At 37.6% G+C, this 25912-nt stretch overlaps 1 protein-coding gene across 6 annotated transcripts in view; it reads left to right on the top strand.

Moving 5' to 3' along the window:
- Nucleotides 1-269: 269 nt before the first annotated feature.
- arhgef1b (Rho guanine nucleotide exchange factor (GEF) 1b) overlaps nt 270-25912 on the top strand; it is a 63706-nt gene continuing 38063 nt past the window's right edge. For all 6 annotated transcript variants that reach the window (XM_061674301.1, XM_061674303.1, XM_061674304.1 and 3 more), the window contains exon 1: nt 270-374. The gene's annotated coding sequence lies outside the window, so the exon portion shown is untranslated. The remainder of the gene's footprint in view (nt 375-25912) is intronic.

Here is a 25912-nt window from a genome sequence, read left to right as displayed (position 1 = left end):
TGATAAAAAAAATAGTTGATCTCATCGCGATAAAGTTTAAAATTTTCTAGGGTACAGTGAAAGGGGCCGATTTAGTGTGTGACACAGTGCGGAAGTGACTCTTTCACTGCATTTCTAAACAAAAAAACAAAACAAAAAACTTGGTTTTAAGTGCAAACCTCTTTCAGTCGTAATGTGGCATTACAAAATAAATTACTGTGTTTTTTATTATTTACATTTGGTGTGAGTGAGTGAGTCCTCGTGTACTTCCGCGTACTCCAATCGCCCCCCCGCCTACCTTTGCTCACTTCACTTCACTTCATGACACACGGCAACTTTTCGCAACACGAAACCTTATTTAGAAGCTCGGACAGACGTTTTCTCCTTCTTTGCGGGTGAGTAAAGCTTTAAAACTCGACCGCCGACAAGCTGCCGTGTGTGGCTTTAAAAATAAAAATGGTTAAAAATGTGACCGCGGAGGTGTTTTCTTTTTTCTTTTCTTTTCTTTTTTTTTTTTAACCCCCCGACAAATTCTCCAGCACGGTAACCATGCGCCGAAGGGGCGCTCTCTCTCGCCGGACTAGACCGCCTCCTCTGGGGCTTAGTTAGTTTTATTAAATACAACAGCATTTTAATGACTCTTCAAGCCACGGAGCGCTAAAGGTTGTGTGTCACGCGTGGCAATTCGTCCAAGGGGACGTTTATGTGTTCTGCTGTCGTTTTGGTTTGAGATCAAACGACGTGTTGCATTTAAGGCACAAAAATAATAGGGATTAAGAGTGTCAGTGGAGTTTTTCAATAACAGCTGACTGGAAGTAATGTTTGTAGCTTATTATTTGTGGCGTTTACGTACTGTGACTTGTCATCATGCCTGCCCTTACTGTGGCAAAACAAAGGAGTGGGGAAACTTGTAACCAGTGGACCATAAACGGCCCAGTGAGAGCGTTTTATACGGCCCGACGAAAGCATTTTATATGGCACAGCCAAAACCTTTTTTTATGGTCAACATGCAATTATAAAAACAAATCAAGTTTTTTTTTTTTGGGTAAAAATCCTTCAAAATATATGAACAGGATAGGTAATATAGATGGATATTTCTGTTTCTTTAATTCATTCTCTGAATTTAAAAACAATTCTCATCATAGGTTTCTCAATTTTATTGAAAGCATTTTCTTTACAATAGAGATATAAAGAATTCTTGGAAATTTTAAATTAACAACACTGAATACCTATAGCTTGATTTAGAATTTAAAAAATGATGATTTAATTATGTTTCATTACTAATGATATTACTATGTGTAATAAATATAGATTCAAAAGAAAAACTATTTTCCTATTTTTTAAATTTGATCTTTTTTTGCCAAAATATTATTTTATTCCAAAATATATAATAGATTCAGATTTTTTTTAAATTTCAAAATAACTTCAAAAATTCAAGATGACCAGACTTAGTTTTCTTGATTTTAAAATTACAAACCATCAAGGAATTTACTAAATATAATAATAGATGTACAGTTAAAGTTAAAAAAAGAAACAAAACAGCATAGGACTTAATTTTCTTACTTTTCTAAATCATTTTTACCACTTAATTTAATAAATATAATTATAGACTTAGAACTAAGTTTAAAATAACAATATACATTTAAAAATGAAGAATGGTAATGTTTTACATTTTAGAAAAAAATACTGACTTTAAAAATTGGGATGAGATTTATGAATAAAAAAATATGACATATAATAAAATACATTCAATGTTTTTCACCAGAAATTAAGAGGGGATTTACAGCCAGCTATGTCACCTTGACCTCTTTTTTTTTTCTCCCCCCCCATTTACCTTATGTCATGTCAAGCAATTACAAAAACAGCAACAATAAAACCACAGGAGAACTTTTAATCAAAGGCCATACAACATTTAACCCACAAATGCTCATCATACAGTCCCCTCCAAAAGTATTGGAACGGCAAGGTTAATTCCTTTGTTTTTCTTGTATACTAAAGACATTTGGGTTTCAGATCAAAAGATTAACATGAGACAAAAGTTCAGAATTCCAGATTTTATTTCATGGTATTTACATCAAGATGTGTTCAACAACTCAGGACAGAACACCTTTTGTTTGAAGCCACCCAATTTTCAAGTGCGAAAAATTATTGGAACATGACTGATCGGTCTTTCTAGTTGCTCAGGTGTTGGCTTTTAGATTGATTGCTTTAACATTAGATAGAGCTTGTTTTGGGGTTTGGGTTTCACCTGTGAAAACTGCATTTGCTGTTAAGAAAACATGAAAACCAGAGAACTGCCTATGGGAGAATAGCAAACCATTTTGAAGCTGAGGGAAAATCGATCAGAGCTATTGGACGAACGTTGGGCATAGCCAATACAACAATTTGGAATGTCCTGAAAAAGAAAGAAACTACTAGTGTACCGAGCGACAGACATCAATCTTGCCGTTCCAATACTTTTGGAGGAGACTGTATCTAATAAAAATTATGGTAATAATGTTTTCATACATTTAGAATGATTAAAAAAACTGAACAGTTGCCCTGTGTAGCCTAGTTAAAGGTGCAGACGCATTCAATAATGAGTGTCTGCATATTATTGATTGCTGATGTTGCTTGTGTGTGTGTGTGTGTGTGTGTGTATATATATATCTGTGTCTGTTTCTGTGTATGTGTGCGTCCTCTCAGGAAATAGCAGTGAGCGTAATTGCCATAGATAACCACAGTGAGTTAGTCCGCGTTTTCGTTAATCATTGAATATTTGTGTGGTTTTGTTCCCCTATGAACACTGATGCTGTTGATGATGACTGTAACTTCCTGTCAGAGCTTAAAGGTGGAGCAAGGGGGAGCTTGTTGTGACGCCGGCTGAACAAGTGCAGGCTTGTGCGCAGCCCCATGGCCACCTTCTCTTCCTTTTAAAGGAATGTTGCCTGTTTTGTTGCACTTTGTTTCCTCCCTCCGGCGAGTTTATACCGCCGGTCGCCGTTGTAGATCGCGGGCCACCATTAGGATAAACAGTGGACTACTGTATTTTTCGGACTATAAGTCGCAGTTTTTTTCATAGTTTGGCCGGGGATGCGACTTAAATTCCAGAGCGACTTATATGTGAAATTATTAACACATTATTATATAATTTCACGTTATTCTCATACTGACAACCGCAAGAGGGCGCTCTCGGCCTGTGTATCCGTACCTGCGACTGACGATGAGTCTGACGAAAGCGACGTAGAAGAGGAAGCGGCGCATCGTCTACCTCCGGAATTGGCGGAGTTGTTTAGAAGTGACACCGTGGATGAAGATATCATTGGATTTAGTGATTTCGAGTGACACCGATGGTTTGGTAAACTTGTTAGCATGTTCTTTTTGCTATAGTTATCTGAATAACTGTTAATGTTACGTTAACATACCAGGCACGTTCTCAGTTCGTTGTTTATGCGTCATGTAACGTTAGCTGACTGTGTTACGTTAGCTTACTGTATACCTATTCAGCCTGTTGTTCTTTATTCTATCCATCCATCCATTTTCTGAGCCGCTTCTCCTCACTAGGGGAGCGTGCTGGAGCCTATCCCAGCTGTCATCGGGCAGGAGGCGGGGTACACTCTGAACTGGTTGCCAGCCAATCGCAGGGCACATAGGAACAAACAACCATTCGCACTCACAGTCATGCCTACGGGTAATTTAGAGGAACCTGACAGTTGTAGCCCATCTCCCGCATTGCGTCTGAATGTGGTGGTTTTTGAAGCTGTGACTACCGCCTCATTCCACACTTTCTGGATCTCTGCTAGATTCTTGAATCTTCTCTGTGTGATAATCCGCTGAAGCCCACGGTAATCTCTTTTGCTGGTGCATCTTCTCCTGCTATATTTTGTCCTTCCACTAGACTTTCCATTGATATGCTTGGACACAGCACTCTGTGAACAGTCAGCCTCCTTAGCTATGAACATTTGTGGCTTACCCATCCTATGGAGGGTATCAATGATGGTCTTCTGGTCAGTTCTCAAGTCTGCAGTCTTCCCCAGATTGAACCCAGGTGAGACAGTTGAACCAAAACTGAGGCAATTTAATGAAACCTGGGGAAAACTGTGCAGGTGCTTTGAGTTTTGTAGATGATTAGTGTGTGACACTCCGTTTAAAACATTTATGGCCTGCAAAATTTGGGCTGATTTCTTCACAGTATTCAAATTTTTTGAATTCCTGATTTTGTGGGTTTTATGAGCTAGAAACCCAAATTATGTAAAAATCAACAAATAAATACTTGAATTTGTTTAAATTGTGGGCCCTGAATCTATAATCTATGAAAGTTCTGAATGCAATTATGGAAATAAACTTTTCCATGATGTTGTAAATTTTTGGAGAGGGTCTGTACTGTAGTTATCACCATCGTAATGAACTTGAAATTTGACAGTCATAATTAACAGAAACCTTAGCCCTCCTCAGGGCTAACATTTTCTTAGTAAGGTACAGTACATTTAACGCTAATCTGACTGATTTACGATACGTAAATTTTACCTTGTCTTGGGTCTACGGCTGCATTCTGTGTGTCTTCGGCGGAGATGTTGCGAGATTGACGTGCTTGAGACACGTGCTCTTGTAAATTGCAAGGTCCATGTTATGTGTTCTGCTCAGTCTGAAATGTTCTCACAGTTTCGGAATTTTGTCTTTTTATTCGCATTTGTCTTATCTGATGTCTTCTTTGTCTTCTTCCTCCTCCTCCACAATGTGTTTAACGGCAGTTTGCAAACTATAATAGCGCATTACCGCATGTTGTCGGCATCTTCCCGCTCCTTGGATCAAATACATGTGCTTCGCTTCTGCCTCCTTTCCTTGCATTCATTACGTATACACGTTGTGCTCGTGCGTCCGCTCCATTGAACTTCACAATTAATTAAGCAGGTCCCAGAGGTGCAGAAAATTCCTTGATCATTGTTTGTACTCAAAGTACTCAGAAAAATTTGCCACTGTAAGATAACTATGTTAACGCTCTTTGTGAATGCTAATCTGTACATATAATAAAACAAAATTAGAGGTTTAACAATTAGTCGATTAATCGACAACTAGTTGATAATGAAATTAATGGGCGGCTATTTTGATAATCGATTAATCGTTCAGAAACCTTGTTTAACTTAAATATTATTATTGCAGCCTCTCAAAATTAAATATTCTCATATTTTTGGAGTCCTCCATGAAAGCAGGCAGAGTGTCTTTGTCTTCACCCATCGTAGGTGCCAAGTCATGGGTGGAGAAAGTCTGGGTTGTTATGTAAATGTTGACAATTGTCACATCACAATCAAACACAATTCAGAACGTCTCGCTATTTCGATGCAATACATTGAAAAATAATATTTGACAATACCAATTTTCTTACTTTTGCCAATTATAAGGCATTTGTTGTTTTTGACATTACCCGTCAAACTAATCCAACTCTATGCATAAAAATGCAATCTTGTCAAACTCAATGCTAACAAGATTTGCTGGTTTCCTTCCCCAAGTTGGGTGAAAATTATAGACGTTTCTATTGTAGTTCTGCTGAAGATGAATGGCTTGCAAAAACAACTTCCTTATTTCATGGGTGTTCCGATCATCATGAGGAAGTTCACCTGTCCATCTCACTTAGTACGCTGGAAAAGCAGGAAAATGGAAAGAGTTACTCCCGTCTGTCCTGGAGAGTTTCGTGGCGGGATAGGGGAGAGCTGAAGCGAAACGCAGAGTGAGAATGAAGTCATTCATTGGAAGGCTGGAAAAAGTCAGACTCCGTGGATGGATGTTTTACTCTTGTGCTTGTGTGAGGTGAAGTGAATGGTTGCACTCGGACCTTTAAAAAACACATTTATAAGGAAATCTTTTACAAATCCAGTGAGATTTCACAGATGGACGCTTACTGTTACGCTTGCGTGAGGTGGAGTGAAAATCAGCAGAGAACTGCTTGGGACACACTTAAATAGAAACAGTGGCGTTTTAATTAATAACAACTAGAGAGAGTAATTTCTGAGGAAGTCATATCCAAATGCAGAGATATTTCATGGATGTTTGGGAATCAAGTGAAAGGTCACACTCGGGCCTTTAAAAACCATAATGACACTTTTCATTTATTGATACTGGGAACTCGAGAAGGCAGTTTTCTGAGGAAATGGTGAACAAATGCAGAGACTCCATGAATCGATGTTTAGTCTTGTGCTTGTCTGAGGTGAAATGAAAGAGACTTTGCTGAAAACCCTTTGAACTAGTACCAGCAGCACTTCACTTGTTATATTAACTATAGAAACCAATTTATGATGAAATTGTGTACGAATCCAGTGAAACTTCATCGATGGATGTTTACTGTTGTGCGGCGAAGTGAAAGGTTGCACTCGGGCCTTCAAAGACCAAAGGACCCTTTGCTGAGTACACTGAAATAATACCAGCAGTGCTTCACTTAACAGCAACTAGAGAATGCAGTTCCTGAAGAAATTGTGTCTGAATACAAGAGACTACATGGATGGATGCTCACTCTTGTACTTTAAATTGGTCGAGAAATGTGGAAGTGGTTGGACCAAGAATGACAAATAAGAGCATACGCGTGAATGCAGTGCGTTCGTTTGCTTACGTGTCCAGTGTAAATACGTTCGTCCATGTCATTTAGTATGCAACCGGTTTTACAAAGCATTTCAGTTTCCCCGTTCTGAGAAGAAAAGGCGGGGATAGTCCATTCTTTGATTGTGGATTAATCTCATCGGGACCTAATCAGCAGACTTTAATATTTAGCTCCACCCTTTAGGACTGTAGCATGGTGTTTGGTAATATACAAATTAAAAAATATATTTTTAGCAAATTTTGAAATTTTGTTTTCAAAATTGACTTTTTTTAAAAAAAAAACTTTTCTTTAAAATATACCACTTTTTTTTTTTTTTTACAAATGTAAAAATTTTTCTCAAAAATATTGATAATTTTCCTCAAATATCTGACTTTAAAAATATATACATTTTTTCCTCAAAATGATGCACCTTTTAAAAAAATATATCCATATTTACCGATAACGTTTTTGAAAATGTATAACTTGCTCATAATGTACAATTTTTTTTTTTTGCAAAAATAGAAATTCTTATACAAAACAGAACTTTTTTCTTGAAAATATACAAATCTTTCTCAAATATACTTTTATTCTCAAAATATAACTTTCTAAAAAGTATACATTTTTCTAAAAAAATAACACTTCCTTGACAATGTAAAAAACATTTATTTTTTGACCAAAAAAATGCAACTATACAACTTTTTCTCTCAAGAATAGCATTTTCTTTTCGCAAATGATTTTTTTCCCCAAAAAAGACTTTTTTTTTCTGAAAAGAATCCTGCAAATATTACTTTTTTCCTAAAGAACATACAAATGTTTCCTCTCAAACATAAGAAGTTTTCAAAAAAGTGCAATTTTTTTTTCTTGAAAACAATGACTAAATTATTTCTCTAAAATGTAAAACTTTTTCTGGGAAATATAAATTTTCCCCCTTTTTTATATTTTTTTCCTAGAAAATGTACAAGTTTTATTTTTGAAAGTATAATCCATCCATCCATTTTCTGTACCGCCTATCCTCACTAGGGTCGCGGGCGTTCTGGAGCCTATCCCAGCTATCTTCGGGTGAGTGGCGGAGTACACCCTGAACTAGTCGCCAGCCAATCGCAGTTGAAAGTACAACTTTTCCACAAAACTATCCAACATTTAAAATAAAATGTTCTTGAAAATATAACTTTTCCTTCAACTATTTAAAACAAATATTTTTCATGAAAATATGAAATTGTTTTTCTCAAAAATATATATTTAGGCTATATATGGCTACTTTTCTCAAAATTCTTTTTTTTTTAAACTCGAAAATATCCAACATTTTTTCTCATTTTTTCCCCCAATATTATAACGTTTTTCTAAAAAATATACATTCTTTCTAGTAAATATAACAATTTTCTACAAAATATGACTTTGCACACATGACTTTGTTCTAAAAAATTTTTTTTTCCAGAAATACAATGCTTTTTTCCCCTCAGAAATATACAATTTTCCCCTGAAAATATATATATCTTCAAAAACATGACTATTTCTCTAAAATGTACCACTTTTTCCTTGAAAATACGCTACTTTTTTGTGTTTAGCTTTATTGTTTCGTACCGTGGTGGTTGGTACCCCAAACAGAAAGCTGCCAAAAGATCGGTATGCTCAGGATCAGTTATGGAGACAGTCCTGGACCACAGGAGAGAAAACCATAAATCACAACGTAGAAATTTTGTGGATTGACCTGAGGTTAGCGTAGCGATGTAGCGGCCGTGATGGAAAAAACTGCCATCTACATGGGCTCTATGTAAAACCAAATGAACTCCAGACACACATAGAGCAAACTTATAAATAAACGACTGTGTCCCATATGCTAGTGGCCTGTGTGTGTTTGGCCTCGGCAATTAGCCGTACACACACACACACACACACACACACACACGGAAGCAGTTAGACCTAGGGAACTGCCAATCCATGCCAGTCGATGGCTCCTGGCCTATCAAATGTTTCCATGGAGCCAGTAACCTCCATGTAGGTTGTAAAGAGGGGGGGGGGTGAGTCGGAGAGTGCAGAGGGCGTCGATGATTAGGGAGTTGCGCGAGAGTGAAATGTTCTCTGGATGCAAGAGGAAGAACAGAAAATGGCCGCTCCCGAGTCATAGAAAACCTTTGGAGAGTAACATGAATTAAACTGCGGAGTCGTCTGAATAAATATGTCAATACAGCCGAGTGATGTAGAAAGAGAAATGGTAAGCCGTAATCTCACTTTAGCTGCCACACAACGCTGGTTAAAGGACATAATTGGCCCTTGTCCGCCTGCCATGAATTCATTGACTGTGGTGTGGTGTGGTGGCGTACACAAAGGCCCGCTTTATGTTTGTTTGCACTGGAGGTGGCAATCAAAAAAGGCCGGAGGTTAAAAGACCCAGGGAAGACCTGCTTTTACAAAGGTAGTAATCTTCTTTTTCAAAATATGTTTAGTAACAAAACCTCTGTTGTTCATATTTTTAGTTACAGAACATTCAGTACGTACAGATGTGTAGCAGGTTTCCCATTCTGAACATTTTGAGGAAGGAACAGGAAGTGTAATTGCGTCACGCTCTAACCACCAATTACTCTGGAAACAAACACTTGCAGCTCAGCCTCTCGCAAGTGGACGCCATGGCTAATGAAACTTCTAAAGGCATCATGCGTAAGTGAACATCAGTGTCGTACCCAAAATAATGTAGCATTGTGAAAACGCAACTTCCACTAACATGAAATCAGCCTCTCCCGGAAGGATTTTTGCTAAATATATGCAAAAAAAATTTTTTACTACTATACAACATTTTTCCATTTTTTTTTTTCAAAAAGCAACCTTTTTTGCAAAGATACAACTTTTAATCTTGAAAATAGTAGGTTTTTTTTGTTTGTTTTTTTGCAAATCTAACTTCTCAAAGATGACTTTCTCAAATGTTTTTTTTTCTTGACAATATACAACTTTTTCCTGAAAATGTGACTAATTCTAATTCTAATAAATATGGCGTTTCCTTGAATGGATCACTTTTTTCTCAATAACAAGAGTTTTGAACAAACTTTTTTTTCTCAAAAATCGAAATTTGTATTCTTACAAACACTTTTCCTCAAAAGTATTACATTTGACTTTTGCTTGAAAATATTTAAAAAAATCTCAAATATTAAAAATGTCCAACTGTACAACTTTTTTCTCAAATGAGTTTTTTTCACAAATGTTCAATTATTGTTTTAATCAAAAATATGCAACTTATCTTGAAATTATACCACTTTTTCTCAGAAATATTGGCCAAAGATTTTTCTTGAAACTATAATTTTCTGAAATACAGAGGATCCCCGCATATTTGCGTTTCGGCATCCACTGAGTCACTCAGTATTCACGCTTTTTTCTGACTTTTTCTTCGACTATATCACTTTTTTTTGTCTCAAATATGCTTCCTCAAATACATGACTTTGTTCTCAAAGCTCTTCAACTTTTTTTTGGGGGGGGGGGGGCAAATATACATCTTGGGGCAAGAAAATTTAAAAGAATTTGAAAATACACAATTTTGTTCTCGTAAATATACACATTTGTCTCAAATATACAGCTTTTATTCTTGGAAATATTAAATTTTCGAGACTTTAAAAAAAAAAAAAAAAAAAAAAATTCTTGAAAACTTAAGTTTTTTTCTTACTCAAATTCGATTTGTTTCAGAAAAATGACTTTTTAAATTGAAACTTTTTTTTTTCTTTCTGAAATGATAAATTCTTTGCAAAAGTATACACAATTCTTCTAGAAAATATACAGCGTTTCTCTCAAAAATGTACAACACTTTCACTCAAAATTATACAACTTCTTTTCTTGAAAATAGTCCTGTTTTCTCTGAAACGTACAACCATTTTCTTGAAAATATACTATTTTTGTGTGTTTAGCTCTGCTGTTTTGTACAGCGGTGGTTAGTACCCCAAAACTAGGGGTGTCCTGGTCAGATCTTTGAGATCGAAAGTACCGGATCGGATTGGACCGGATCTAAAATCTCTGATTTAACCAGTCTTATACAAGCATTATACAAGCAGTCCATTCGACATCCATCACCAGTACTTCTATCTGGCAGCGCCTGAACTGCAGTAGTCACAACAGTCACAACAACAGGTTGCTAAGGAGCTAACATATTAAATGAATGTTATTTGCTTAAAGCCATTTATTAACACTCCAGTTGGTCACTGTAAAAACTAAACAGATATAACAAAATAATTACACCTTCTGAATGTTCAAATACATCACAGACGTCGTTTCGTTCTTCGTTTTTGTTCGCAAAAGTCGCTAGCTCAAAGCTAGCACACAGTGAATGAAAAACACCATTGACGAGCTAACGAAAATTAGCATTGAACTCGCGGCACTTACATCTCTTAAAATAATGAAAATTAGTACACAAATGCTGTGTAAACGCATACAAACAGGCAATAGAACAATACTGTCTGGCATATATTCTTCAAACTCTGTGAAAAAACAGTTATAGTAACAATATTTGTCGTTACTTCCACTTTATGTCTGCACGTGTATCTCGTTGCGTCAATTGTAGTACATTCTTATTCTTAAAGTTACTTTATGTAACCCAATGCTTGATAATAAATGAGTTAGTTTTTCCTCATACCTACTGTTGCTGATTATTGTTTTCTGTTTGAGTAATATCACTTAATCAAGCCTTTTCTAACATTCCATACTTCAAAATAAGTAAAGTATGAATGATTATTGCGGATATTGGATCAAACCGATATCGGTATCGGACACAAAACTCAAGGCTGCAATATCTGTATCGGATCGGAAGTGAAAATGTTGGATCGGGACATCCCTACCCCAAACAGAAGGCCACCAAAAAGTTATATCCAAAATGACTTTGTTTCCCTTAAAATATGACATTTTCCTCAAAAATATACAATTATTTTTTTTTGAGACAATTAATTAATCTAACCTTCAACTGTTTTTTGGGAAACTATTCCTGACAAACTTCTACTTATTTTGATCGAGCTCTCATATTGGCGACGAGTGGACCATCCAGGCGTCCCTAATGGAGTGTCCCGTGAGTGCCACTGCAGCCCGCGCTTTGTTGTTTGCCAGCTGTCAGAGCGGTGGTGAGCTTTCTGGGATAACTTCGCCCTTTGTGTGCCGCTTACCAACAGCGAGCAGCGCGCACACAGACAGACGCTGGCTCACGTTTGTCGGGGGGCAGGTCGCCGTACGGGCTTTTCCTCCCACGGGGTTGTCCGTAGTGGTCCCTGCCGGGCGCCTCCAGAAGTGATATTAAAAGCTCGTGTGTTGTGTGCACAAGAAAATGCCTTTTATAGTCTTGCAGTATTTGCAGCAGACATTTCTGGCTTTTTCAGCCTAGTTGTAAGCTTCAACTGCCAAACCTTTATAACATTGAGGACATCATTAATAATGTAGACTAGGGCTGCAGCGGGTACTCGAATGAGTATTTCGAGGAGAAAAAATGCTCTGGGATTTTTTTCCGGCCTCAGGGATCCGCTAATTGAACTCATTCATTGCCAGCCCTCCCAGTTTAAAACTATTAGTATATACAGTAACTGCCTGTTAATGGCAGGAGAGAGGTAAATTGTGAAGTTTAACGGAGCAGACGGACCAGACCAATGTGGTTATGTCATCAATGCAAGCGAAGGTGCCAGAAGCGGTGTGTACGCGTTTGATCCAAGGAGCGTGACATAAATGGCGCCGACACGGTAGCTTGCAAGCTGCCGTTACACAACAAAAGAAGATGGTGACGACGTCAAACAAACTGAATTTTGTGTTTTATTTGTTTTTATTTGTGTTTGAAATTGCCTCACTGAAAATATACACCCGATTATTCGATAAAAAATGTTGGTAGGCTACTAAAATATTCGATACCTGCTGCCCTAACGTAGACTGTCTCGTAAAGATTATTGGTTTGTGGTTTGCCAAAGATGATCATGGAGTACTTTTAAAACAGCTTCAGAACATGTTTACTGTATATTTTCTTTAAAATGTGTAACTTCTTTCTTGAAAATATACAACTTTTTTCTTAGAAATACGCAATTTTGTTTCTTTAGATCATAAAAAGATTCTGGAAAAACAATTCAAATTTGTCTTTTTCTTTAAAATTATGTTTTTCTCAAAATATATAACAAACAGTTTTTTTTTAATTATGCAACTTGAAAATAAGGTTTTTATTCTCAAAAATATAAAGCTTTTTTTCTCTAAATATACATTTTTTTCTCAAATGTACAGACTTTTTTCTAGAAAATATTAAATTGTTTCTTTAAATCAGACGAAATCTAAAAAGTTAACTCTTTTTTCAAATAGACATTTTCCCTTGTTTTTTTTTTAATTATACAACTTTTTTTAAATCATAAAAGCTGGAGAATATCTGCCCCTTTTTTTCTCAAATCCATAACTTTTTTATACTCCAAATTCTTTTTTTAAATATACATTTATTTTTGAAAATGTAAATTTTAGGGGGAATATATATAGCTTATTTCCTCAAATATATAACATTTTCCTCAGATGTGCAAGTTTTTTCCTCAAATATATACATCTTTTTTTCAATAATATGCAGAAAAGTTTTTTTACCCCCCTCAAATGACGCATGTATTCTTTTTAAAACATAGAACTGCTTTTCCTAAATATACAATTGTCTTTCTTGAAATATATGACTTAAGGGAAAAGTTAGTTTTTCTTAAAAAAATGTTTAAAAAAAAATATATATATATAAACATTTTGAAAAGTATTTTTTTCTCGAATGTAATATAAATTCTTGGGAATGTTTCAGAGTTTTTTTACAGAAATATCCCACTTGTTCTGACTATTTCACAAAAATATTTTTTTTAATTCTCAAACTATTTTTACTCAAACCTGTACTATTTTTTCCCCCCCAAAGTTAAAACATTTTTAAAATCCACAATAGACAGCCTTATGTTCGTAAGATTCCGACTTTTATCATGGTGTGCATTTATGTTTTCTTTTCAATGTGGCCGTACTACTCTTTCACACCGACGATCCACCTACTTATGGAAAAAAAAATGCTGCCACAGAACTTCCAGCCAAACTTTTTGGACAAATGAGAGCTCGTGCAGCAGCGGCAGCCGGCGTTTGTTCTGCTGCTTTGCTACCGTGTTCACTGAGCCAGAACAGAACCCTCGCAGTGCACGAGACAGGAAACAGCTGCACTTGTGAAAGATGTTTTTTGTTGCCCCTCATTTTTTTCCCTTGAACGTGAGCGTGTTACTCTTAAATTGCCAGTCACTTCGTTGTGTGCTTCTTTGTTTCCAGTGAGTTATAACCTTTGAGTTTCTCTCGAGCCGTTCTATGACTGAAGTCATACAAAATGGGAGCGTCCATCTCAAATGTTATTAATTAAAGCGCCGACCTCCGCCAAGGCCCAATTTATGGGTTGTCATATTTGTTTGATAGCCACAAAAGTTTCCAAATAGTTTCCCCACTATATCTTTTTTTTTTTTTCCCTCTCCAATATAGATTTACAATATGGCCTAAAATTCATATTATGGAATAAATGGAATCCCTTCACTATAACTTTATTTTGCAATATAAATGTAAGTGTAAAAATTATAATAGCATTTCTGAATGGCTTTATAGTCCCTTAACAAAGCTAAATTTATCTATTGATTTATTTGAAACAGATAATGTAACTTGTATTGTGCAGCTCTCAAATCTCCAACTTAAAACTCAGCACTCGATGGTGCAAATAGTACAAACAAACAGAAACAACTTTGCTGGTATAAATATGTAATATGCTATACTTTGATATACGTTTAACCTTAAAGGCTCCTGCTCCTGGCTAACATACGGTAATGTACTGATTTATTTCCGGTGTTCAGATCTGTTGCATTATTTTTTTCCTAGATGCTCATAAATTTACCTCCTAATTTGCTGTTCATAGTTGGTTACCCTCCACTGTTATGCAGATACAATGACATCAACCACAGGCGATTGTTCAGTAGAGCCCAAACCTATTCTATGGGCCAAACTTATACTGTATACAAGGCACACCTACAATTTATTCTTGCAAATAAATGTATATTGGGTTTTCAAGTCAAACTTCACCTTCTCCTGTTGTTAGGCGTCATCTTGGTCTTGTGATGTCAAAAAATGATCATCTTGATAAAGTGGACTGTTTAAATGTTACTTCAAATTGAATCAAAATGTAGGGTAGATCCATGAATGAACGTTGTGAATTTTGCTATTCAGCTCTGTATTAGAGAAAAGCAAGTTGTGCAGAAAGTACTCCCAACATTGAACAGTTGGACATTCAAAAGTTTAAAGTCCAATTAAGTTCACTTGTAATAATTATACTGCATTTTAGGTTTGTCCTGAAATTATTTTGGACAAATGATACCCAAAATTCCCAATATCCCTAACTTTTTGTGAGTATTGTATCAATCATGCAATACATTGCATGTATTAAGTACACAAAACATGCCGGCTCCTCTTATGTAACTGTGTCTGTGACAGTACGCTGAACATAAAGACATTAACAGGCTCGTGCATACACACACTCACACAGCCAGAAGTGTGATTTCAGCAAGGTGTTAGCTTACGTCACCTTTGCCAGCTGCAGCCAAAAAGCATTTGTTCCCTGGTGGAAGCGTTTAGTGTGTTTGTGTGTGGAGGAGGTGTTAGTGAAGAGAGGACATTGTTCATGTTCAGATGCTTTCTTTAAAAAAAAAAAAAAAAAACACAAACAAAAAAATCACTTTCAGGTGATTCCCCCCCCCCCCCCTTCTGTTTATTCCTACACTTCACTCTTTCTGCCTTGTTGTTTTTTGCCACCGCTCTTATTTTTCTCCTCCCTCCTCTGCGACGCCCCGTCCTCGCTTTCCTCTCTCTCTCTCGCTCTTTCTGTCTCTGTCTCTCTGTTTAGTCTATGGTAGGGGGGTCTGTCCCAGAAGCTGTAAAAATGATCTAAAGGTCCTGGAAGACAGTTTAAAAGGTTTGTGTATACAGTATTTATTTATTTATTTGTATTCTTTTGTAATTCACTAATTGGTCATACAGTACACTTGTCACATAGGGGTGCCTGGAACCGTGTTATTACGGGGAGTATCCAACTTTGAACAACAAAATAGCAGGCAAATTAATGTGTCTTAAGAGAGAAAATAATACACGGCAACACAGGACGCAGTCTGAAATTTGCATCGTTTCAGCACCATTACTGGACATAGGAAATACAAAAATAGTATGTAACCGAAGACATTTGTACAAGAGGTATATGGCACAAAATGGAAATCTAAACTAGTGTCTGTGCATAAACTATCTGGTCCAATCTATCAGTATTGTAATTTGTTTGTTAACAAAAAAGAGTGCTGAGTTTTAATTTTGCCTTTTGATATCTGATAAATCTGGTTTAATAGACGTGCTTTCTTTAGTACGGTTGAAAACACAATCGGGCTAAAGGCTAATTAAATGCACATTAAAATATCATACTTTGATTCGGGCTGCAACAATAAATATATTGAAATGACAAATATTGAAGCCATAAATTATTAACAATCATGATTATATTGTACTGATTATGTTGTGCAGTTGAAGAGTATGCAAAATTCATGTTATCCTATTACATACTGAATGTGCTGCAATAAGTGTCCCATGGTAATGTTCTTGACAAAATTTAAAAAAATATGAAAATTCAGACACTGCTCTGGAAGTAAATTTCTATAGCTTGGCAGCTCTGCAGCACAGTTTTTTTTGTCTTGCTCTTTGAGGCCATGCACTCTTCTTCTTCTTTTGTTCGTCAGCAGGTTTTGTTGTCACATTAACTTCCTGTGCCGCTTCCTCATGTCACCACAGAAGCCAGCTCTCATACTTATCATCTTACACCCCCCCCCCCCCCCCCCACCCTTCTTCCCTTCTCCATTCCTTCTGTCTGGCTTTCCCTTTCTTCCATATTATGGCGCTGGTAGGAAATGGCTCTGATAGCTTCCTCAGGAAATTACACCCACTTCCTGTCTGTATGCCCTGCCACCTTCCACTCCCCTAATACTGTTCTCTCTCTTTTTAAGTCGTGTGTGTATGTGATTGTGTTGAGGGGGATTCTGTTGGGAATCCCCCCCTCTGGCTGCTAATGAGGCTTGTGTGGCTGGATGAGCGCAGCAAGTAAGCAGCAGCCATTAGCCGCCGCCACAGCCGGGCTATTTTTGGGGCGCTGCCTTGGTTGAGCACAAGAAGACAGGAAGTAGGCTCCACTGTGAGCGATGACCTGACGGGCCAACTGGCTCAGGTGCACCTTGGAATGTGTCAATGGTCACCGTTTTTACCTTACGCAAAGGGAACAACCGTTTCTTTCTTTCTTTCTTTTTCTTTCTCTTTCTTTCTTTCTTTCTTTCTATCTGGGAACGCCTCGGGATCCCCTCAGAAGAGCTGCATGAAGCGGCTGGGGAGAGGGAAGTCTGGGCGTCCCTGCTAAAGCTACTGCCCCCGTGACCTGACCTCGGATAAGTGGTAGAAAATGGATGGATGGATGGATGGATATCCCCCACCCCAAATTACACACACAATACATTGGTGCCGCACATTGTTGTTGTCGTCGCCATAATAACGAGTGTATCTGGTTCCACCTCTCCCAGAGTGTTAGATTTGACAAGATAAAGCCTGGTGATCGTAAAAGACTGGATGTGGTGGTATCGGAATACATGTTGTGTAGTGTTGCCACTGTCTGCCCGAGATGCGGCAAGCTTTGATGGCAGTAAGTAGTCTGACATAGTGCAATCGTGAAAGACCACATTTGTATTGAAGTCCGATCCAGGCATAACAGCCATGAAGACGTCTGCCATGTCAATTATTGGATTCCTCTTCTGGGACCGAATGTCCTAAATTACTTTAGAAAACACTGTGATACATCCATTCATTCATTCATTCATTCATTCAACCATCCATTTTCCATATAATTTGTTTATTGAATTGGAGTAGGGGCCAAGCACGCGTTGGCACACAGCCTCCAACTCTCACAAAGACGTCTGGATGGGCAATCTTAGGAACCCACTTCTGACACCGTGCAAGACGTTCTTACTGTGCGGTCATTGGCTGCCTTTTCAGTCTTTGTCGATGCGTCGTTGGCTGACGTTTTCTGTTTTCTTCTAATTGGCACATTACACCTACAGGAAGTGTGTGTATCAATATTATAAATACATTTTACAATGTGGTGGTAGTTTGTTGAACGTTCGAGACGTCGAATTCATTGCATCACCTTTGTTCTATTACTTCCTAAGTAGCATTGGACCGCGGCCTGGAGGATGGAGAAATGCTGTAGTAAAGACCAATTGTCACACACACACACACACACACACACACACACGCTCTCTCTCTGGCTCACCAAAATCACATTGGAATGGCCCCTTCCCACATACGTGGCGAGTCTTAACTCACACGCACGCCCGCACGCACATACACACACACACACACACACACACACAGAAGCACGTATGCTTGATGGCTATCATTAGATTAATGCCACCTGACACTTAGTAAGAGCTGGAATGTGTTAGGGGGCGGGAGAGCAGCAAAACCATCCCCCCCCACCACCTCTTAGAAACTTGCGAAAAGCCCAAACAAGCTCATAATGCTAAGCTAACAATACTAAATTTACCTAACATTCCCCACCTCCTTCCCTTTGACCACCATAGCCAACTTCAGCTTCTCACTCGGTTGACACGTGTCAACGCTCACGTTTTACACGGCGTGGTGTGCTGTGATTGGATGTCCAAAAATGCCCGTAGGACCTTCAGATCAGTGAGCAACAGAAGGATTGACTCGAAGTGTGTGTGTGTGTGTGTGTGTTTTGTTGCTCTTTGGGAACGGAATTTACACAGGAAAGAGTCGAATGTTCCATTATTTCATAATACCACACTGCATTTTCAGCAACCTTTGTGGCTCATTTCGAGTCGTTCTGGTAATTTATAAGTGTTTAACTGCCACTGGATGTTGCTAGCTACGATGTCATCTCACCAGAAAATTAGCTTCGCTGTGTATGTTTACTAGTGTGGGGCTAGAGGGCAATGCAGTTACTCTTCTTGTCCCTTACTTAATACGTTGTGTGTGGAAGCCGTAATAATCTAACCATTACATAATTGCCTCTGTATTTGATTATAATATTTTTTATGATGGTTAACTAGTTTTTCTGCCCTTTCTGAACATGCTGTGCTCACTTCGGCAGATACCAATCAATTCACCAAATGAGAGGTAGAGCGTTTTTGCATCAAGTCGTTTATTTGTCATTCCCAGTTAAAGTTTAGTGTAAAACTAACACATAAAAAATAATTAAACATAGTATATTTAAGTACCAAAGTGTTCAACCAAACAATAGCTTAGTCTTTTAAAAGTATGCTATGCAATGCTTACATATAATAAAAATGCCATAGATGGGCTAGCAGAAATTAGCATCAATGTTGCAGTAAAGAACTGCTATTTAACACACACAGATCAGCAACACAGAAATAGAGCATACTACAATATTCACAGTAGAGGCTCACACAGGAGTGGATTTTCACTCCTGCTCCCTCCCACTCCCAGAGGGATTGATCCCAATCCCTCACAATCCAGAGTGATTATTATTTTTTTTTTAATCCGACTTCCTCCCTTGAAATTCAGCAGGAGGGGAGTCACTCCCATCATGGTTTCCCATTCCGTCCACTCCCGGTGACTTTGTTGTCATCGTTGCCACTCCCAGCTCCTGCCCAATCACATGATTAATAGTGAAAGTGTGGACACAGATATTACTGGATCTTAGTTCATTGATCAAGTCTACTTGTATCTCAGGTGCAGGTTTTGTAATAAAGAAAGATTTGTGGCAAGCTTTCAAGGGCCACAAAAAATGACTCGGAAGGCCTTATCTGGCCCACGGACCATGGGTTTGATACATAATTCAACCGTATAGCTTTTATAATATGATGTGTCTAGATCTTCTGATTGGTTTGCAGGTGATGTTGTGTGCTGTGAAGTGGGGCATCACTAGTTAGTTAGTTAATTAAAGCATTAGTTGATAAATAGGCAACCGTCTTGATGGTTAACGACTTGTGATGATAGTAAGCAACCTTGCTTTTAGCATCTCAAGGGTGAACTGCCGTTTTGTGTGTACAACAGTTGTTGACTGTTGAGAAAAACAAATTTCGCTCGACAAGTCTATTGTAATAGGACGGACAAAAATATTTCAAGAGGACATATGTCTGGATTGAACAGGAAGTCAGCCATTTTGCTTTGAAGCAGCCATTTAAGGCGAATTGCAGGGCTCATACGTAAAAAACACCGAGGGCTCTCATTTGATGTGCGTCTGAGACTCACAAAGATGAGCAGGGACGCATGATGCATATTTAATCTCTGTCTACAGACACATGGTTTAAGACCCGCCCTACGTATGTGTGTGTTTTTGGTGAAGCGCTTCCACACACTCGAATCAAAAGTACAAATCCTGTCTTGGTGCTAGCCAATCAGAGGCATAGTTGGGTGGGTTATCGTTCCATACAATGGACACGGGATTGTTTTCCTGGACTTGATAAATGTTAATTGTTGTGGTAACACCCGCCGCGCTGCTCATGACACAGCAACATGCTGGCAGAACTCCGTTTGCTCCGTAAATCCAGACAACTGGGAAACTTTCGGGAAAGTTAACTATTTGTTATATTCGCTAGCCTGCGAGCTAACAAGCCAGCAACATAAACAGCTCACTCGGCTGGGACGATATCGTTGAAAACGTCAGCGCTCTGAGTTGTGTGTGTTCCACACACGTGCACGGACGCACACGCACAGACACACAAGGGAAAGTCAACTATTTATAAACCATAACCACAGCGGCACACGTTATCCATATTCAGGCAGTAATGGACTTCAGCAAACTCATTTTTAGCGTCATTTGATTGAAAGGTTAAGGTCTCACATCACAGTCCCGCAGCTTAAGGGCGGGCCTTATTTTATTTTTTATTTATCCTTTACTTAGCCAGGTAAAAGCTTATTAAGAGATGAAAAATCTTTTTCAAGAGGCAGAAGAAATTATACAGCACATAACACGACAACATTCATACAATAAATACAAATATAGACTAAAAAATAACTGATATTAAAATGCATGGCATCTGATTTCAAAACAATGTCAAAGCCCAAATGCTTTTGAGTACATACATGGTGTTTTTTTATTCATTAAAATTTGGCAGGCTTTAAGAATTTTTTTGGGCATTTTTAGTGGGTTAATCAGTCCATATCTCGAATTCCAATGAAGTTGGGACGTTGTGTTAAACATAATTAAAAACAGAATTCAATGATTTGCAAATCATGTTCGACCTATATTTAATTGAATACACGACAAAGACAAGATATTTAATGTTCAAACTGATAAACTTTATTGTTTTTAGCAAATAATCATTAACTTGGAATTCTATGGCTGAAACACGTTCCAAAAAAACTGGGACAGGGTCATGTTTACCACTGTGGTACATCACTTTTTCTTTTAACTACATTCAATAAACGTTTGGGAACTGAGGACACTAATAGTTGAAGCTTTGTAGGTGGAATTCTTTCCCATTCTTGCTTGATGTACAGCTTCAGCTGTTCAGCAGTCCAGGGTCTCCGTTGTCGTATGTTACGCTTCATAATGCGCCACACATTTTCAATGGGAGACAGGTCTGGACTGCAGGCAGGCCAGTCTAGTACCCACACTCTTTTACTACAAAGCCACACTGTTGTAACACGTGCAGAAAACAATGGCATTGTCTTGCTGAAATAAGCAGGGGTGTCCATGAAAAAGATGTTGCTTGGATGGCAGCATCCAGTTAACACAACTTATTTGGAATTGGTGTTGTATGTGCCAAATGTTTATGTTTAATATTTAAGTGGAGTTTTTGCTAACAGAGCCCGGAGTCTGATTTACATTTTATATATATATATATATATATATATATATATATATATATATATATAAAATATATATATTTATATATTTTTATATATATATATGTAAGATATTTTATTCATTGTTCTACATTACAATGCCAATGTTCAGTGTTCTTTAGAACTGAAAGTTAATTGTTTTTAAGAAGGATGTACTTGAATTATGCTCTATAATTTATTGTATCAAAGGCATAAAAAAAAAAAAAAACCTCGACGATACTATCGTTTATGGTAATAGTTTTTGGGAAAATAAATCCCAAAAATTTGCTGTCGTGGCAGGCTGAAACATAATATATTAAGAGAGAGCAAGATAAATGGATAACGCAAAAATATGGTAGAAATTGTACAAATAAAAATATGCAATATAGCGGGACGGCGAAGCAACAACTGTCCAATAGCCGAGGATTACTGTATCTGTACTCCATGACGAAGTTCCAGGGACTCATTGTTTCCAGACATGTGCATCCTGAGACTCACATACTGTAGTCTAAAGTGTAAAACGATCTATGAACACCTAATAGGAAATTTGCCTAAATGAGGCCTAAGCAGGTATCCTAGGCAGATGAGCACGGCTAAATTGCCAAGTTTATTGATTTTTTTAATTTTTATTTATTATTATTTTTTAACCTATGCCATGAAAAGCCTGGTAAACGCATAAGTTTTTTTTCCAAAATCTTAAAATATTTTTTTATCTGTGGCAGACCCCAGACATGAAGATAAAAAATCAGAGAGTTAACAGTTTTGGTCATATTGTGTGTGGTGTGCTCCAATAAGTTCAACACAGAGCACCACACGCATAAAGATTCTGTGCCCCAAGCGGTCTAGAAACAAGTCCCTCGAGGCAGAAATCTCATGCGATCACGTGATCTCACAAAAATGAAGACGAGCAGACGCTTCTGCACATGTGCCGATTTGCCAAGCAATGTAAAATGGTAATGTGGTCCCCCCAAAAAAAGAAAAGACTTGAAGTCTTTTCTTTTCATCTCGGGAATCCACTGATACAAAAAAAATGCCAGGTAAGACGTTTGTTTTTATTTAGGGTCGTTTCCTTGTTCCTGAGTTAGGGCGCTTCTTAATTGGCTATATTTTTTTTCACGTCACAGTTCACGGCATCATAACTTGCTGAGTCGTCGGCTATCCCCACACACAAAGATTTGTGTTTGTAAATATTGAACATGCTCAATATTTAAGATGGACGTTTCGGACCCTACAATTGGGAGAAATCCACTCTTGACACACCTCAGACAAAGGATAATCTTATAGGATCATGTTACGTAAAATAGTCTGGCGTTTTACATCCTTGGTCGGAAAGGGGCAAAATCAGGATTAAAAACAGCCCGATTCGTCTTTGTGTGTACTGGGCCTAATGTGAGCCGAGCATTCCATCAAAGTGATGATTACTGCGAGGATTGGCGTAAAAAATAAAAAGCAGTGTTTCAGCTGTCAACTTCTGTTTCTCTTCGAGAGTTATATACATCTCTATGCCATTATTGTTCGGCCTCTGTAGCGTGGGCGGATTTTGGTTTGGTTAACCCCTCCCATGCATGTGGCTCTGAAACTGCCTTCAGGTCAACCCACAGTCCACCACCGTATGTGACCATGAATGAACACATACTTCCCCTCTCTCTGTCGATGGCTCAGTTTCACCTTGTCTTGCTCAGTCAAAGAGCTTTTTTTCGCTGGCTCAGGTCTGCACAAGAACTCACCTTGACCCCGAAACATTTGTCATCTCTCCTGGCTGCCTGCTGAGCACTGCATTCACACGTCGACGCCTTCCTTCCTCATAAAAATGAAAGTGAGCGTCTACCTTTGTACCAATGCTGAGTACAGTTCATTGTGAGAGACCAGACCATTCTATTTCACAACTTTTGTCCCCATGGGAAATAATAGAAATACTGAATATTGAATTGTATAACTTAAGAGATTTACATATTTACATATTATATGTACATATTTGAATAATAACATATTATATGTACATATTTGAATAATGTCTATGCTGAAAAATTTTGTTTTACAAATTTTATGACCACCTTTACAAATTTAATGACAAATCTTACAAATTGGAGGTTGATTTGACGATTTTCCCAAAACACTTTTTACCAATTTTCTGATCAATTTTGCAATACTTAACTCCTTATAATTTTACCACAAATTTTACAACCTAATAGACAATTTTTAATAAAATTTTACTAAAACGTTGTACACATTTTACGACCAGATGCAGTGCTCTCCGACTTTAAAGCACTGTCTGTCTTTGCTGAAAAACGCAGTTGTTGTTTTTCCCTATTTAGTCTGCATAAGCCTCCCTCCTTAGTTTGTGTTTCTGCAGCACAATGCTCTTACACAATGAGCGATTAATCAACTTGAACCACTTGGGAAGTAACTTTTAAAAGAAAGGTACCTTTTAGGCCTTGCATGATATGGTGACATCTTGTGTTTTGGTGAAATTCTGAATGTCGGGACACATTTTACACAATTTACCGGCAATTTTATAAATCTCACGACCAGTTTTGCAAACTATATGGCCAGTTGTAGAACCAATTTATATATATAAATTTATTTTCAAATTTATACATTTGACCAACTTCAAATTTTTTTATAGCTTGAATCACCTTACTTTGCAATTGTACAAATTTTATGGTTAATTTTGCAAGGAATTGTATGTAATTTTCATGGTCAATTATACAAATATCACGAGTTATGCACACTTTACAAGCCATTTTAAAAATTTCACAACCAATTTTAAAAATAAAAATAACAAATTGTGTGGCCACTGTGTGTATTTCTCGACAAATTTATACATTTGACCAACTTGAAAGTTTTTGTAAATTGAATCACCCTGCTTTGCAATTTATCAAGTTCATGATTAAATTTACAAATTTGTAATTGTAATGAGAATTTTTTTATGTAGTTTTATGGCCAATATTATGAAATTCACAACCAGCTGTGGACATTTTAAAAGCAATTTGGCAAATTTCAAGACCAATGTTACAGCCAGTTGTATGAATAATTTAAAATGCATAATGACAATTTTACAAATTTTATTACAAATTTCTTTCAATTCAAGAACCAAACTTAGCATTTTTGTGGAATGTATCGACTTGCTTTGCATTTTTATGAGCGCCGCAGCCAATTTTACGTATTTTATGAATTTTACAGACTTCACAACCAATTTTACAAATTATTCAACCACCTTTTATAAAGCTCCCAACTATTTTAACTGTTGTATGACTTTAGAACACTCAAGCTATTTTTTTGTGTTTATTCTACATAACCCTCCATACTTAGTCAGTGTTCCGGCAACACAATACTCTTACACAATGAACGCTTAATGAACTGGAACAACTTGGGAAGTCATTTATGAAGGAAAACACACGCTTGGCCCACAGTCTCTTCACCTTACCACAAAAGGCTCGTCTCGCTCGGACGGTAGCCTGCGTTTGGCCCCACGCGTATCACGAGGACCTCTGCTTGTAATTAAAATGAGAATATTCTGTGGAAGAGAGTTGGTCATAATGACGGTGCTTTATTCCTGTAAGGAGTTTGCTATCCTCGTTACGTTGACACCACTTGTGATGTAGTTTCAGTGGTGTGCGCTTGTGTGTTGTTTTGGCCTGCATCTACGAGCTGAATAAAAGAAGCTGTGTGTTTGGAGGAGGTGAATGTGTCACCCTGGTCTATATTTTTTCCATTTCAAAGCGAAGGGCTGACTGCAACATGAAGCATAATTATTAATACATTTAGAGCTGTGTCGTGCCCTATAGAGAGCCTCCATTATTTAATGATTCCAGCCTAAAATTCAGTGGGGGAAAAAGGCATCATGCAGTCAACAGCAAGCCTAAATATTGCAGGGACTCTGAATTAGAAGAGCTTTCATCGGAAGCTGCTGTTGGCCATAGCTCACGCTCAGACACTCACATGCAAATTTGCCGAAGTTACGCTGTACTGCAAAGAATACTCGAATGTTTTGAGTTTTTCGAGGAGAAAAAACGCTCAGGGATTTTTTTTTCTGCCTCGTGGATCTGCTTATATAACTCATTCACTGCCAGCCCTCCCAGTTTGATACGATTAGTATATACAGTAGCTGCCTGTTAATGGCAGGAATATGGAAGTAAATCCATGCCATTAGATTTTGAAACTGAATTGCTAAAACAGATTATTTTTTTTTTCAATCAAAATATTCAATGTAATTTTCCGCTTCATAAATTCAACATTCAATTCAACATTCAGATGGAAATATTTCAATATTTGACATTCAACATTCATTTGCAAATTCAGTTCCAAATTCAATTTTCAGTGTATTTCTCAACCATTCGTGCACACGCCTTTAAACGTCACTTCCAGTACAGCCAGGGTGAAGCAATCGAGACAGCAGCATCTTGCACCAGCCAATCATGTTGACCGCCCTTGGTCACGTGTGCCGACAAGGCCATGTGCTTATTTTGAACGGCATTCAGCGGGATCCATGTTTACTAATGGGACGGATAGCGTTTCGGTGAGTAT

The sequence above is a fragment of the Phycodurus eques genome, chromosome 4, assembly GCF_024500275.1.
Source record: "Phycodurus eques isolate BA_2022a chromosome 4, UOR_Pequ_1.1, whole genome shotgun sequence".
NCBI lineage: Eukaryota > Metazoa > Chordata > Actinopteri > Syngnathiformes > Syngnathidae > Phycodurus > Phycodurus eques.
The sequence above is the reverse complement of the archived record's forward strand: the minus strand, read 5'-3'. Positions and strand labels throughout refer to the sequence as shown.